Genomic DNA, 10,425 nt, shown 5'->3' with positions numbered 1-10,425 from the left:
TGTAGCAGGAGTCAGGGTCTGCAGACAATCAGAAGCTGAGGTGAGATGCTTTCTCTAAACAAACAAACATCACCCCTCTCTTCCCTGCCCCCAGTCAATTATCACCAGAAACTGCAAATAGTTCCTTTACAGGCAAAGGGAGCTCAGAGACGTCCTGAAGGCCCTGGAGATGTGAAGAGCATCCTTGCTTATGCAGGTGAACTTGCTGTATTTATAAACTCCAGAAAGGGGGGGTGGTGTTTCCCAGCTGTGAACAGAAAGGGATGGTAAAGGGTGAAGGGTCAGGCAGAGAGTTTTGGTACTGGAGATGGATGGATTGGGGGCTGGGGGACCACAAACGTATAAGGAAGAGGGAAACGATTCTCCACCAGAGCCTCTGGAAAGGAACACAGCCCTGCTGACATCTTGATTTTTAGCCCAGTGAGACCCATATTGGATTTTTGACCAAGTATCTGTAAGCCAATACATCTGTGTTGCCTTAAGCCACTGAGTTTGAGAGAGTGAGTTGTAGAAGTAATATAAAAACTAACATTCATAAGAATGAAATGAGATAATCTTCCAGCCTCCATGCTGCTCACCCCATCCTCCTTGGCCACTTCCAGTAAAGATTCTCCATTTCCTCTTACTTATCCATCCCCATTTAGTGCTCCATCAACTCACATGATTTGCCCCCAAACATTTCTACTCTGCCCTTTGTGATTTGTTTTACTTTAATTATGTACAAATGCACATGATGAATGCAGGTGCCGGCAGAAGCAAAGGAGGGCATCAGAATTGCTGAGCTGGAGACAGATGGTTGGGAGCAGCCCCATCAGTGGGCACTGGGAATGTAACTCAGGTCCTCTGCAAGAACAGCAATTGCTCCTGACCAGTGAACAATCACACTGACGCCTACTCTGTCCTTTGAAAACCTATTTAACAAGTAATAATAGAGTCTGTGTTTTGAACACTCATTAATGCATTGTTTGGAGAGCTTGCTTACTTTTCATCCATTCGAAAACGTTTGAATCTTAGCTATATGGAAACAGGCCTGGAGAGGTAAAGTGACTTTCCCAGAGCAATGCAGCAGGAAGTGGTTGGAAGGGAGTTGGGGCTTAGGTAGCCTGTGTTGTTGGCCTCTATTGCAGTGCCTCCCTTTCACACAGGCCTTAGGAAACAGCTCAGTGTAGTACGCAGAAGCATTAGATGGAAAGAGGACCCCATGGTTTATTCGATGGCTCTAATTTTCTGTTTTCTGGCTGCTGACTGGTGAGCTTGAGTCACCCCTGGGCTTCTAACTTACAGGCTCCTCTCATCTCTGACACCTGCTATCCACTAGGGCTTTTGTGTTTTTGCAGCAGATGCATCTGGCCTTCCTGCTTCATAATTCTCTCCTCTGGTACTTTGTAAACCTGTCACTCAATCTTCTCAAGACAGATCCATTTCTGAAATATCAATGTTCTGTGTCTCGCCTGCTGCATAGTCTCCTGTCCTCTAGCTCGTTCCATGTTCCTTCAACATCTGCTAGTCCCAAAGGCCTTCTGTCTCTTGGCCCTCCTTTCCCAAGCCTATGGCCCCACCCTGGCCCTCTTAGATGCACATTAGCTTTCTGTTTCTTGCTGCAAACAGCCGAATACAGATGCTCAGCTTGTGCTATGGTGGACGTGGTCTGTGTTGGCCAGGAACAACCAGGTTTCACAACCATGTTCAATAGCAAGGACCAGGGAGAGACTCCTCATTCCTGCAGTTCTGTGATACCATCGCTTCTGTTTCCACACATGGGCAGCTTGCATTCCTCAGCTTTCCATCACTGTAACAAATACCCAAGGTAAACAAAATGGAGAACGGTTTGTTTCGCCTCAGACTTTCCAAGGTTTCAGTCCGTAGTTGATGGGACCTGTTGCCTTTGTGGCAAGGCACAGAATTGTGGCAGGGCTGCATGGAGGAGAAGCTGCTCACCTCATGGCACCCGGAAATCAAGAGAGGCAAGAAAGAGCCAAGACCTGAGAGTCCCCTTCAAGGGCATTTATGTCCCATTTCCTAAAGGGACATAATACACCACAATACCACATTTACAAGTATTTGGGGGGACATTTAAGACCCAAACTGTAACACTTCTAAAGCCTGGAGATACACTCACTTAAGCATAAATCAACCATCTTTCTTCACTAGGGAGTGCTGGGTGCTTATTCTGATGTGATGAAAACCAAGAATCTTTTAAGCTGGATGTAGCAGCTTAAGCTCATAATTCCAGAATTGAGAGGTGAACCAGGCAGAGTACCATGAGTCCAAGGTCAGTCTGGGTTACTTGGCATGTCCACAACACCCTCACCTACAGAGTAAGATCCAGTTACAAAAACAACCCCAACCAAAAAGCAAATCACAGCAACAATAATGTCAAGGGGAAAAAAAAATCAACAAACAAATCAGGAATCTATGTTTCTCTGTCTCTCCCTCTTCTCCCCTGCCAGCAGAGTGTGTGTGTGTGTGTGTGTGTGTGTGTGTGTTTGCATGTGGAGAGAGAGAAAGGGGAGAGAGAGAGAGAGAGAGAGAGAGAGAGAGAGAGAGAGAGAGAGAGAGAGAGAATGAAGTGTGTATGTGTGTGTGTTATGCTTTGGGGGATAAGGTCTTGTATAGCCTAGGTTTACCTCAAACTTGTCTTGGCTCTGAGGTGTCTATTGGGAGAATAGACACAGTCCTGTAAGGCAAAGAAGCCCAGAATCTCTCCATGTTTCTCTTCTCATCTCATTCTGCATTCCTCCTGCCTTCTACTCATGTGTCAAGACTGTTAACCATCAATAACTCCTGAATGTATAGTGTGGGAGACGGTTGACTGAAATGGGAGATTTTCCATCTAGTGTAAGCTCTGGGGGAGGAATTCTGGTAGCCTGTGCTTGGATAAGTTCCTTCTTTTGCTGGGACTTATCCCTCATGGCCTCCTACAGGTGCCACTGTGTGCCAAAAACATAGCTGCTCCCCACATAACTCATTCACTCCCACAGTGGAACAACAGTGGAAGTGGTAATCTGTGCAGCCCAAGAAACAGCAAGGTTGCCGAATGTCTGGAGGGAATTTCCTCAAAAAGAAGGGAAGGCCCCATTGCCTTCTGGAGCCCACTGGGTCTTGTATGGAATTAAACAAGTTTTTTAATCATTTTATCATCAGCATTTCTTAGTCATGTAAGTTTGTCTTGAATCTTCCCACAACCTTTCATATTTCCACCACATGCTGCTCTATAGGTTAAGTGGTAACTTAACTGGACACACTTCTTCAACTCATTTCCTGTTATCCAGTAGCCTATCCATATCCCCACTTCCATCTAATGTAATTTATGTTTTCCTTCCTGTGCTCCTAACCCTTCCCCTATGGTACACACTCTCTGGCTTTTTGACTTTGCCTTGCTGGGGATCAGGATCAAACCCAGGGCTTCCTGCAGACAAAACAACCACACTGTCTCGAAGTCAAGTCCCCAGCTCTTTCTCTGCACACAGAACGGTGTGAAAGACTTACCTGTGGAAACATGGTCCTTGCTCCTTTCACAGTCAGACTCTGTCTTCACAAGTTAGCTCCAACACTGGATTTAGCTTCTGCCTTTTCCATCCCCTCCTCCACCCATTCCTGTCAACCCCTTCAACAAAGGTCACCAGCTACCTAAATGCCAACCCCAGTGGGTGATTTCCAGCCTTTTGTCTTAATGTGACCCCCTGCTACATTTGATGTGATCTTCTAAATTGGTCTGAGATCCGATCTTTTTTCTCATCCTGTGGCTGTGTCAAGCCCTCTTCATCACCCCTGAACTCTTTTAACAGTTCCCTCATGCCTTTCATTTTACACACATCTCCCCACCTTTCTTAAAGTTACTTTTCTAAAACAGAATACAATCAAGCCACTCCCCTATTTAAAATCTTTCCATTGCTTTCTGTAACTACCTAGAGGAATTCAAAACCCCCAACACGACACGAGGCTTCATATGCTGGGGATCTCTTCTCTCTGTCCGCTCTTGTCATCTTCCTCTCTTGGCGCGGCCTCTGTATCTTCACAGGCCATGTCCCTTGTAGCTCATTAATAAACTCTGTTTGCCATCCCACATACAAGACTATACATGGGGCAATCTTTCATGTTCTTGATCTCCTCTTCCTATTCCTCTGTCCTGTGTGTTTCTTACTTTGCCCATTTATGTTTCTCTACACACAAGACTCTCAGGCTCCTCACAGGCAAAGCAACAGTCTACCCATAGTGAGTAGATAGTTAACAGTAAACAAATAGGTTGTATGAGGGGCTTCATGGAGGCTGGATTAGGAAGCAAGCCACACTCTTGGGCCTGGACAATCTTGGCCATGTGGACTTGACTTTCTTTGCTGACATTTAACCTGCCTGTGTTTATTGATGTTCCCGGTATTCAGGAAACAGCACCTTCTTCACACACTGCACCTGTTTCCTTTGATAGCCTTTACCAAGGACTTGCTTGGCTCCTTATACATTCTACCTCTTTGCTCTTCTCCTTAGAATCCAATTTTGCAAAGCAAGTTGAGGAGTTCCCACTGAAAGATCTTCATTGATTTATGCTGCCTTCCTTATTTATTAATGGGACCACTTTCTCCTTGATATTTCCTTTTCCCTCTGATGTATTTGTAAAAGCTCTGCTCCTTCCCTTTAACCCCATGAATGAGATTAGCTGGGCCTCTGGGTTTCCCTCTCTCTCCTTTTTCTTTCCTTCTGCTCCAACTGGGATGCATTTTTGTCTCCTCCCCTATACCCTCCTTCTCAGGAACAGTTTCAAATATTTTTAAATCTTTGTGTTGATCCTGAAAGATACTAAGCTATTGGCTTAGAGCCACAGCATTTTGCTCTATGTTAAATGACCTTGGCTCTTGAATGCTATCTTAGAGCCAGGCTGTTGGGATTCAGATATGTTTCACCACTTACCAACCAAGCGACTTGGTTTAAACTTTTTAGGCCTTAATTTCCTCTACTGCAAAAACAAACCAACCAACAGGCATTCTAAAACCTACCTACTGGAATTGTTCTGATGGCTAATGTCATTGAAAGCTGCAACATATCAAAGGAAGTTCTGGCACAGAGTGGCCCTTCATGGCATCAGTTCTTCCTGTTGTCCACCCGTCACCTCCTTTTGCATGCACCATGAGTTTCCTGGTTGGTTAGCATCAAGCATTGGGCCATTGTCTCCTTTGTATAGAGCACATTTTCAGGCAGTGTATGTATAATGACAAGAGGATGGACATGGGCATAAATAAAAGCCAGACTCTGATTACAGACTTCAGGATTATAAGATAAGAGAAATATGTCAGCTTTTATCCCTGGGTAGTGTGAACGGAGCTTCACATAGTGTGCTACCTATAATACCATTTATTACATAAGAACATATAGTACCACATATTAAGTATGAAACTATATCTGCCCATTTTGTAGATGAACAAATGGAAATTCAAGAAAGTCAAAGTTCTTGCCCAGAGTCTCATGGCAGAAAATAGTGGATGTGGTATTGGAGCACATTTCTGCCCTCCTGTATATTCCTTAACCACACAGCTATGTTGTGCCTCACATAAAGGTTTTGCCACAATTCTGTCATCTTGTATATGATCATTTCAAGAAGCAACTGGAGCCAGGCCTACCATTGTTCCCACATAAACAAGAGCTGGGAGGGCTCTGACCCAACTGGGTGACTATAGAATTGAGATAAAGGGGGATCTGGGAATAATCCCTATGTGTCCCAGCAGGCTTTTAGAGGCTGGCTTGCAATAGGAAATGCTCATCATGCAACCTTGTAATCTACAGTGGCTCAGTGGCTGCTGGATGAACACATGAATATAGAAATGGTGCAGAGGCAGCTCAGGGGCTGAACTTCCTTCAGGCAGGCTCTAGGTGGGGATGTCAGGGTTTAGTTGGTTCTCTGGTTCCTGCCTTATACAGGACATTGTAGAGGTAGGAGTATCTTTAGAGTGGCTGGTAAGAGCAGGCCATTGAAGCAGTCAGTGATGGGCAGACTGCTGTGCCAGAGCTTGGGGAGACTGGATTCACTGGGATGAGCTGGGCAGAGCCACACCCTCTATTTCTTCCTCAGCAATGTGGTTCTGAGAGCTTCATTGATCCTCACACTTGCCCAGTAAGGTCCAGAATGAGTGCTGGGGACATGACATACCCAGACAGAGCACTTTTGGTTCTGCCCAGAGTTTAGCAGGACTTCCTCGAATGGCTATTTGGGCCTCCCTGTTGATGAGTGTAGCTCTGGGGCCCTGGAGCTTTGAATGTGAATTTTCATCGGCTATATATTTGGACTCTTGCTTCCTAACTGGTGGGATGTTGTGCAGTCTTTTGGACTTGGGACAGGCATATTACAGTGTACCATTTTTATAAATGCTAAATGTTTTTCATTTCTCAGTCTACTAAAGAGCAAAGCTACCTTGGTGTTTGTCTGGGGCTCAGTGCTTACTTACAAAGTTCAAAGACCCTGGGGAGATGGCCCAGTCAGTAAAGTGCTTGCTGTGAAAACATGGGGACCTGAGTTCAAACCTCATCACCCAGATTAAAACAACAACAAGAAGCTGAGTGGGCGAGAGATGAACCTGTGGTTAAAAGCACTTACTGCTCTTGTGCATAACCCAGGCTCAGTTCCCAGCACCCATGGAGTGGTTCACAGCATTTGTAAATCCAGGTCAGGGGGTTCCTTTACCCTCTTCGGACCCCCAAGGCATAAACATGATGCACATACATACATTTAGGCAAAACACTCAGATGCATAAAGCAAAATATAAATCTGAAAAATAATATGAACAAGACAGCATGTATCTAAAACCCTGGTCCTGAGGAATAGAGACTGGAGTTTCCTGGGGCTCACTGAACTGGTGAGTTCCAGGGTCAACAAGGGATTGTGGGGCAAAAATAAGGGGAAGAGCGATGGAGGAAGACACAGGACATCAACCACTGGCCTCTACATACTCTCACACATATGAAGGAATACCCACATGCATGCTGGCAGGAGCACACACCATAGACACACACAGAGACACAGACCTAGACACACAGACCCAGACACCCACCACAGACACATAAACACACACACACACACACACACACACACACACACACACACACACACACATACACACACACACACACACCCTGAGAAACACTGAAAGAAAGTCTGTCTGCCTAGCCAAGGGTAAGTGCATCTTTAGAGAATTGGCTGTCCATGTTTTCACTGGTTTCAGAGCATTTTTGTTCTCTCCTCAAGCAGATTTTCTGTCCTTCCCTTCTTAAGTCTAAAGAAAGTAAGATATATAGAGAATGTTTCTCAACTGTTTTCACCCAGTAACTATCCCCAGACACACCCATTTGCCCTTGTGATGTGAAGTCCCAGCCTGCTTGAGAGCAGTCCCCACCCTCTGTTGCTCCTGCAACTCATTGCCTTCCCATCTGCTCCTCCTCTACCTCCCGGTTGGGCTGTCTTCATGACACTTGACATTTAGGGTACCGTGAGAGCACATTCCCACGTCGCCTCCAGAAATTTCCCTTCATATTGGGGAAAATGACCTAGGGTCACTTTTCTCCCTTTTTCTTCTGACGGCACCTCAGGAATAGTGTCTAAGCTTCCCGTTTTTTTAATTGGATAGTGGAGCTCTCTCAGCCTCCTGTTTTCCTGGGGACTTAGACTGAAGTGAGGGCAGGAATTTCAACGGAGTCTGTGGCTATTTATGTTATCTCAGTGTCACCCATGACCGAGCGTGTCTCCAAAGCTCGTGTGTGGTAACTTCTCCCTGATACAGCAGCTTTTCCTCCATGCAGCTGTGTTGGGATGCGGTGCCTACTGCGGTGTTCTGCTGACGAAGGTGAGGCTCTCGTGTGTGGATTAATGTTTCTTCCTCTACAGAGTTCTGCTCTTATCAGATTGAATTAGTTATGATAACAGATGGTAGAAAATTGGCCCTCAGGTTTAGTCTCATCCAGATATAGCCATTGGCCTTCCACTCGTCACCAGAGTTGAAGTGGCGTGTACGCCTCACTGAATGGGACCACTTCAGCTTTGACTTCTAAGCCTCTGAGCTACAAGACAAAGTAAATCTCCTCCCTAGACAACTTATCCAGTCTCAACTGTTTTGTACAGCAAAGAAAATAGACTGACACAATGCTTCTTAAGATCTACCCCTTCTATCCTCTGTCCACAGCCTTATACCGTGCAGCAAGCTGACTATTCCACAAAACAACCAAAAGTCCAGCGGACACGATACCCTTTGTTAGCTTTTGTATGTACATAGGTATGTGTACTCCCCCATGTAGACATTCACAAATACTCCCACAGTCTCTCTCTCTCTCTCTCTCTCTCTCTCTCTCTCTCTCTCTCTCTCTCTCACACACACACACACACACACACATTAAATCTTTAAAAAAATTAAAAAAAAAGATATATAAGAAACTGAAAACATTCTGAAAGAAACATAGCAGGCTGAAGACTGCTACATCAGTCAAGGTAAATGATTTTAGTGTACCATCTTAAACATTATTCCATGTTTTCTTAAATGATAATACCCAACAGTGGACAAGAGACAACCTTAAGCAAAGTGACTGGAGAAGGTAAGATGTCAGCAAATAGGTACAACATACAGGCAAAGGAAGAGGAGGTGGTTGAGATCGTAACATCAGGGCTACAGGTCATTCAGCACACATTAAGTCAAAGAAGGAGTGTTCGAAAACTAGAGTGTGAAACAATGCATCGCAAGGTCACATACTCAGTGTCTTTGCACTGAGGGTCTTAGGCTCAATACTCACAAATGGGGAATGCAGATTGCAAAGAAGACGAGGAAATACCGAACATGGACATTTAAAGGTTTCTCAGTAGGTGAAGACTACCATAGACAGCAAGGATCTAGATCCAGGATCTTACTGCAGGCCCTTGTTCAGGGTACTACTGCTGTGACAAAGCACCATAACCAAAGCAACTTGAGGAGGAAAGGCTTTATTTCCCTTACATATTCACAGTCACTGTCCATTGAAGGAAGACAAGGCAGGAACTCAAACTGGGCAGGAACCTGGAGGCAGGAGCTAGTGCAGCATCAATGGAGTGGTACTGCTTACTGGCTTATTCCTCCTAAACTGCTGAGCCCTCTGCCTTATAGAATCCAGGACCAGCAGCCCAGAGGTAGCCGCTCCCACAATGAGCTAGGCCCTCCCACTTCCATCACTAATTAAGAAAATGCCTTATAGGCTTGCCTACAGCCCAGTCATATAGAGGCATTTTCTCAGTTGAGGTTCCCTTGTCTCTGATGACTCTAGCTCAAGTTGACACACACCATCCAGTGCACTGCAGTGTGCATTGCTGTAGATTGTACAGAGGTAGGAGAATGAGCCACGGGCCTGTGCATGATCTGTGCTGTGGATGGGGTACATGAAGTTGAGACAATAAACAAATAAAGAGTTTGAGCTTCGAGCTTGAAAAACAATGATCTATTATTAGAAATGTAAGAACTCGCTCTTTCATGACTCGGGTCAGTTGGAGAACATGATCTTCAAATGTGTGTGTGGTGAGTACAGCTTCTTCCAGGGGTCTTGTTGCAGACTGCAGCTCCTGGAGATGTTTCTGGGAAAGCTGAGGATACATTTCAGTGCTAAGAAGAAACAGTTGAGTATTTTCAATGCTGCTCATGCTTACCTCACAGGGAAGCTTCTTCTTAGTTCCTGTGGTGTGCACAAATCACCCATCCTTTAGCGGGTTGTCTCTATTTAATAGAACATATATTTTAAAATATGCATATTTTGTTGTGTTCCTTTTTTATATATATGGTTGCATCATCTATGAATGAACACATTGAAAGCTATAGTTTGGTCATTGCCCCATGCCACACTATTAAATGTTCCACTGTGTAAAGCAAAATGACCCTGACTCAGAAAGATATTGCATGTTTTCCCTCATATGAAACATCTAGATTCAAATGTATGTATATGAAATGAAGGCAGATGGTTTGTGTTTGGGAAAGAGAAGCATGAGAGTAAAGAAAAGATCTAAACAGAAGGGGGGGGGAACAAGAGTGGGGATGTCAATGTGTCTTGAACGAACAGGAAGAAATATTTAATGGGAAAGGGGGAACCAGCAAGAGGGAGAGGGGACCGGGACAAATAGCAAGACAAATATTGGGCATGAAATTGTCACCAGACCTATTTCTTTACATATCAAAGTTACAAAAATAATAACTAAACCAATAGAACAGACATTCCATCATGGTGCTAATGGTCTGGAATCTTGCCATTTCATGTTGGTTATAACTTAGCTGTCACACACACCCCCTTTCTAAACAATATTAAATGACCAGAAAGTTTGCAGAATATTTAAATCCATTCCCTGTTCTATTTCTCCCATGTTGCTTTTAGCACACTATATTTGCCATGTGACTTACTTAGCATAATGTTGACACATCCTACTGCAGGAAAGAAAAA

This window comes from Cricetulus griseus, chromosome 2 (assembly GCF_003668045.3).
Source record: "Cricetulus griseus strain 17A/GY chromosome 2, alternate assembly CriGri-PICRH-1.0, whole genome shotgun sequence".
NCBI classification, from domain to species: domain Eukaryota; kingdom Metazoa; phylum Chordata; class Mammalia; order Rodentia; family Cricetidae; genus Cricetulus; species Cricetulus griseus.
The sequence above is the reverse complement of the archived record's forward strand: the minus strand, read 5'-3'. Positions refer to the sequence as shown.